At 40.8% G+C, this 7,057-nt stretch overlaps 2 protein-coding genes across 4 annotated transcripts in view; one reads left to right on the plus strand and one right to left on the minus strand.

The window, feature by feature from the left end:
* POLR3D (RNA polymerase III subunit D) overlaps positions 1-7,057 on the minus strand; it is a 112,311-nt gene that overhangs the window by 33,616 nt on the left and 71,638 nt on the right. The gene's annotated exons all lie outside the window — the stretch shown is intronic.
* The window catches only part of PHYHIP (phytanoyl-CoA 2-hydroxylase interacting protein), a 60,335-nt gene that overhangs the window by 603 nt on the left and 52,675 nt on the right, over positions 1-7,057 (plus strand). The gene's annotated exons all lie outside the window — the stretch shown is intronic.

Consider the following 7,057-nt stretch of genomic DNA (forward strand, 5'->3'; position numbering starts at 1 on the left):
TCCATCATCCTCAGCCAGGATCTTTTCCTGATACCCATCATCCTCAGCTGGGGCCTTTGCCTGATACCAAGTCCATCATCCTCAGCCAGGGTCTTTTCCTGATACCCATTATCCTCAGCTGGGGCCTTTTCCTGATGCTCAAGTCCATTATCCTCAGCCAGGGTCTTTTCCTGATACCCATTTATTTTATTTTATTTTATTTTATTGGATTTAATTGGATTTGTATGCCGCCCCTCTCCGATCATCCTCAGCCGAGGCCTTTTCCTGATACCCAAGTCCATCATCCAACAGAGGCTTTTCCTGATACTCAAGTCCCATCATCCTCAGCCAGGACTCACACTGCCTGGGATATCCCACTTTAGAGGAGGGCATTGGATCGCCTTGGAGGGGGGTCGCCTTCAAGCCTGGGTGGTGGCTGATGGTGTTGGTGTGTGTGTGCATGAGTGATTGGAGGAAGACCCTCTGGCTCTTGGTGCATGTAAGTCAGCCCACCTCATAGGGTTGTTGTGTGGGCAAGGCATTGGGCAAAGGAGTGGAGGCAATAAGCCATTCGGTGCTTTAAATGGCGAGGAGAGGCAGGGGAAAAAAACCCCGGATGCCGATGGAATAAATAGAAATAAGACCCCAGGCAAAGTTGGTTGAAATGTGCCATAAACAAACAAGGAGAAACGGGAACATCTAAGGACAAGGATGATGGAAGTCTCCTTCCCATCCCCAGTCCTACCGCACAGCCCTCCCCAACTTTCTTTCCTTTGGACGCAGGATCCGGTTCAACCAATTTTGCAGTGCCGTGGTATTTTTTTCCCCTTATCAGAAGGTGGAGTCACGGTTTTTCCCATACGTGAGCCACCTTGGAGAGGGGCCGAAGGATTTTACGATTTTAGTAACCGAGGAGTTGATGCATGGAACTCACTACCAGTCTCTGTAGTATCTTCACCTAACCCCCAAAACTTTACCCTTAGCCTATCCACTGTTGACCTCTCCCGATTCCTAAGAGGTCAGTAAGGGGCGTGCATAAGTGCATCGGCATGCCTTCCGTCCCCTGTCCTAATGTTTATTTTATCTTTTACTAGTACCTTGCATATCAATATTATTATATCCAATGTTTCTTCTTCTTTTTTTTCTTATTACTAGTACCATGCATGTGAATATTATTATATCTAATGTTTCTTCTTATTTTTTATTACTAGTACCTTGTCTTTGAATATTATTATATCTAATATTTCTTCTTAATTTTTCTTATTACTAGTACCTTGCCTTTGAATATTATTATATCCAATATTTCTTCTTAATTTTTCTTATTACTAGTACCTTGCCTTTGAATATTATTATATCCAATATTTCTTCTTATTTTTTTTCTTATTACTAGTACCATGCATGTGAATATTATTATATCTAATGTTTCTTCTTATTTTTTTCTTATTACTAGTACCACGCATATAAATATTATTATATCTAATATTTCTTCTTATTTTTTCTTATTACTAGTATCATATATATATTATTATATCTAATGTTTCTTCTTATTTTTTCTTGTACCATGTATATGAATATTATTATATCTAATATTTCTTATTTTTTCTTATACCATGTTTATGAATATTACTATATCTAATGTTCTTATTTTTTTTCCTTATTACTAGTATCATGTACTGTATATGAATATTATTATATCTTTACATACCTCCAATATGTACTTGACAAAACAAATATTGGTAAATAAATAAGGGAAGTGATTTGCTGCAGCAACGCAGAAGGGGACCCCTCTCTGCCCACTGGGCAAGAGGGATGTAATCTCCCCCAGTCAGATTTAACCCCCCCTCCCTGCCTTCAACTCTGGAGTCCTCTGAGGGTCCAATTTGGCCTGGTGCCTTTCCAAATCTTGACCACCTAAAGCCAGCGTGGACTTCAACTCCCAGGATTCTGGGCATTGAAGCCTGCCCGTCTTTGAGTTGCTAGGTTTGAAAAACAAACAAACAAACAAACAAATGTGCACACATACACACACACAATAACACAAACAGTGTGCTGGCTGACTCTTCCATGCTTTGCCAGCTGCTTAATGAGGCTATTAAACCCGTCAGGTTGAATTCCTCATGGCCCCAGGAAAGAGTCCTCCTTCTGCATTCTTTACTGCGAGGATGACCGACACCAAAAACTGCACCGGGGTTTTGCCAAATTTGGAAAGGTGTCCTGAAACCACAACCCTAAACTAGTGTATTCCCCAACTTTGGCAGCTTGAAGATGCCTGGGTTTTCAATTCCCAGAATTCCCCAGCCATAGAAACATGATAGCAGAAAAGGACCTCATGGTCCATCTAGTCTGCCCTTATACTATTTCCTGTATTTTTAGTTTAGGATGAATCTATGTTTATCCCAGGCATGTTTAAATTCAGTTCCTGTGGATTTACCAACTACATCTGCTGGAAGTTTGTTCCAAGCATCTACTACTCTTTCGGTAAAATAATATTTTCTCATGTTGCCTTTGATCATTCCCCCAACTAACTTCAGATTGTGTCCCCTTGTTCTTGTGTTCACTTTCCTATTAAAAACACTTTCCTCCTGAACCTTATTTAACCCTTTAAGATATTTAAATGTTTCGATCATGTCCCCCCTTTCCTTTCTGTCCTCCAGACTATACAGATTGAGTTCATGAAGTCTTTCCTGATACGTTTTATACTTAAGACCTTCCACCATTCTTGTAGCCCATCTTTGGACCCGTTCAATTTGATAAATATCTTTTTGTAGGTGAGGTCTCCAGAACTGAACACAGTATTCCAAATGTGGTCTCACCAGTGCTCTATATAGTGGGATCACAATCTCCCTCTTCCTGCTTGTTATACCTCTAGCTATGCAGCCAAGCATTCTACTTGCTTTTCCTACCGCCTGACTGCACTGTTCACTCATTTTCAGACTGTTAAAAATCACTACCCCTAAACCCTTCTCTTCTGAAGTTTTTGCTAACACAGAACTGCCAATACCAGATCCATCGTTTGCTGGCTGGGGAATTCTGGGAGTTGAAGTCCAAGTGGCCAAGGTTTGGAAACGCTGCCCTGAACAGTTACTTGTGGGTCCTTTTTACAAGCATGGGAATGCATACGTGTGCACGTACAGAACATTGGCATGTGCAAAGGAACGGGCACGTGAGCACATGTCCGTGGCGTAGGTTGAGAGATTGGCAAGTAGCGAGGTGCCTCTTTGTACCATGTGTCATTGTGAGTCGGGGAAGCAAAATTCTTCTGCTTTGTAACTGCGTGTTTTGTTCCTGCTGTGGTTTTAGAAGTCGAGACATTGTGGTTAATGTTCAGGAGACCTCGTGTCATATCCTGGGTTCACCGAGAAATCCTCCCAGTGTTTTTCTTGATGCTTATATCGCAATATGTTATAGCAGTGTTTCCCAACCTTGGCATCTTGAAGATATCTGGACTTCAATTCCCAGAATTCCCCAGCCAGCATTCGCTGGCTGGGGAATTCTGGGAGTTGAAGTCCAAATATCTCCAATTTGCCAAGGTTGGGAAACACTGCAATAGAAAGATCCTCCGAGGTCACGTTTGTGATCAATCGATCGATCAGAATAGAGGTAGAAGGGACCTTGGAGGTCTTCTAGTCCAGCCCAGGTAGGGAAAGCAAGTAGAAGGCTTGGCTGCATAGCTAGTGGTGTAACAAGCAGGAAGAGGGAGATTATGATCCTGCTGTAGAGAGCGCTGGTGAGACCCCATTTGGAATAATACTGTGTTCAGTTCTGGAGACCTCACCTACAAAAAGATATTGATCAAATTGAACGGGTCCAAAGACGGGCTACAAGAATGGTGGAAGGTCTTAAGCATAAAACGTATCAGGAAAGACTTCATGAACTCAATCTGTATAGTCTGGAGGACAGAAGGGAAAGGGGGGACATGATCGAAACATTTAAATATGTTAAAGGGTTAAATAAGGTCCAGGAGGGAAGGGTTTTTAATAGGAAAGTGAACACAAGAACAAGGAGACAAAATCTGAAGTTAGTTGGGGGAAAGATCAAAAGCAACATGAGAAAATATTATTTTACTGAAAGAGTAGTAGATCCTTGGAACAAACTTCCAGCAGACGTGGTAGATTAATCCACAGTAACTGGAAGGGGAAGGGTTGCTTTGATTATTGGGGCTTAGCCTGTTATGCGAAATCCTCCTATTGTAGATTATCCAACAAAACCTTGGTAGCAAACACGTGGTACTACATGTGTCTCTTTTCAGCTGAGCTAAGCCCGCTGGGGTGTTGAGCAAGGCAGTGTGAAAAGAGCAAACTTGTTTTGCTACTCTTAGCAACTTGAGGAGGAGAGAAAAAAAGGATAATATGATGCAGGTAGTCCTTGATCCTACGCAGATTCTGCTCAGGCAATCTCACACTACTCACAACAGCCTACAAAACTTTTGCCAGACCCATCCTAGACTACTGCTCATCTGTCTGGAACCCATACCACATCTCAGACATCAACACCCTTGAAAATGTCCAAAGATATTTCACCAGAAGAGCCCTTCACTCCTCCACTCGAAACAGAACACCCTACGAAAATAGACTAACAATCCTGGGTCTAGAAAGCCTAGAACTACGGCGCCTAAAACACGATTTGAGTATTGCCCAGAAGATCATATGCTGCAATGTCCTACCGGTCAATGACTACTTCAGCTTCAACCGCAATAACACAAGAGCACGCAGCAGATTCAAACTCAATACGAACCGCTCCAAACTTGACTGTATAAAATATGATTTCAACAATCGAGTTATCGAAGCGTGGAACTCATTACCGGACTCAATTGTGTCAACCCCTAACCCCCAAAAACTTCTCCCTTAGACTCTCCACGATTGACCTCTCCAGGTTCCTAAGAGGCTAGTAAGGGGCGTAAATAAGTGCACTGGAGTGCCTTTCGTCCCCTGTCCAATTGTCTTTCCTTTCTTCCACCTATCGTATATATTCTCTTCCTTTCATATATCCTCTAAATTCACTCTCACCCTCATTTATATTATCACACTTTTCAAAGGTAGCCCCATGTAGAGAGCGTTGCAGTAATCGAACCTCGAGGTGATGAGGGCATGAGCGACTGTGAGCAATGACTCCCTGTCTATATTTGCATTTGGGATATTTCTAATGTATGTCTTGGGTTTCTAGTGATCCTACACTAGTCATTCACTTTTTAGTAAAGTAACGAAGAGAAAAAGCAACAGACTCTTTTGTGAAAAGACGAGCATAAGAAATTGGAGTTAGAGCTTTACAGATTACTGATTGTTAGAGTTGGAAGGGACCTTGGAGGTCATCTAGTCCAACCCCCCACTCAAACTGGGGTCCTTACACCATTTCAAATAGATGGCAGTCCAATCTTCTCTTGAAATTCTCAAGGGTTGGAGCTTCAAAAAGAGCCAGAAAAGAAAATGCTCAAAAGACAAATGGAGATATAGACTAGGATAGATTAGACTAGACTAGGACTAGACTAGAATAGAATAGAATAGAATTATTTATTGGCCAAGTGTGATAGGTCACACAAGAAATTTATATGCTCTCAGTGGTCATAAAAGAAAATACACAGTACGTTTGTCAAGAATCATGTGGTGCAACACTTAATGATTGCCATAGGGGTCAAATAAGCAATGAAGAAACAATCAATATTAATAAAAATATTAAGGACACAAGCAACAAGTTACAGTTGTACAGTCCTAAGTGGGAGGAGATGGGTGATAAGAATGATGAGAAAAAACTAGTAGTAATTGTAGGGCAGACTTAGTAAATAGTTTGACAGTGTTGAGGGAATTATTTGTTTAGCAGAGTGATGGCGTTCGGGGAAAAACTGTTCTTGTGTCTAGTTGTCTTGGTATGCAGTGCTCTGTAGCAACGTTTTGAGGGTAGGAGTTGAAACAGTTTGTGTCCAGGATGTGACATTAAACAGAAATGAACCGAATCGTTTCAAGAAGAAATAGCTGAACAAACCCAAAAGAGCAAAACAAATCTTTTCCGAGCATGCAAAGTCTTCATGGATGTTTCTGAGAACTGAGAAGCTGTCCAACTTCTGAATGTCTTTGGAGTGCTGACATCAAATTAAAAAAAAAAAAACCAGGAAAGAAAATAATGGAAAACAGCAAGAAAATCCTGTGTGGCTGGGCAAACTCACTTTGTCTAATAACAAACACATCACTTTTAGGGCTGTACAAACAAAACACCTCACCTCAAGGGCTGCAGAAGTGATGAGTCTTTAAGATCTATCAGAACCGAGGTCTCCAACCTTGGCAACTTTAAGACTTACTTACTTACTTACTTACTTACTGACTGACTGACTGACTGACTGACTGACTGACTGACTGACTGACTGACTGACTGACTGACTGACTGACTGACTGACTGACTTACTTACTTACTTACTTACTTACTTACTTACTTACTTATTTAGTCCAATAGAAACATAGAAGTCTGACGGCAGAAAAAGACCTCATGGTCCATCTAGTCTGCCCTTATACTATTTCCTGTATTTTATCTTAGGATGGATCTATGTTTATCCCAGGCATGTTGAAATTCAGTTACTGTGGATTGACCAACCACGTCTGCTGGAAGTTTGTTCCAAGGATCTACTACTCTTTCAGTAAAATAATATTTTCTCATGTTGCTTTTGATCTTATTTATTTATTTATTTATTTATTTTGTCCAATGCACAATACATATTGAAGAGGATAGACATGAGTTATTATATATAAAGAAAGGATATAAAAGTCCAATACACAATGAGGGTTTTAGTGGGTATATATCAACATACACATAGTAAAATACATGATGAAGGTAATAGAGGAGATACTCATAGTAAAATATATCTAAGAAATAATAGAAAAGAAGATATAGGAATAGAATATATCAATGAAAGAATAGAAGAAGAGATAGAGGAATAGAAGAAAGATATAGGAGATATAGGAGAGCAATAGGACAGGGGACGGAAGGCACTCTAGTGCACTTGTACTCGCCCCTTACTGACCTCTTAGGAATCTGGATAGGTCAACCGTAGATAATCTAAGGGTAAAGTGTTGGGGGTTTGGTTCCCCCAACT

Source organism: Erythrolamprus reginae, chromosome 12, assembly GCF_031021105.1.
Source record: "Erythrolamprus reginae isolate rEryReg1 chromosome 12, rEryReg1.hap1, whole genome shotgun sequence".
NCBI classification, from domain to species: Eukaryota; Metazoa; Chordata; class Lepidosauria; order Squamata; family Dipsadidae; genus Erythrolamprus; species Erythrolamprus reginae.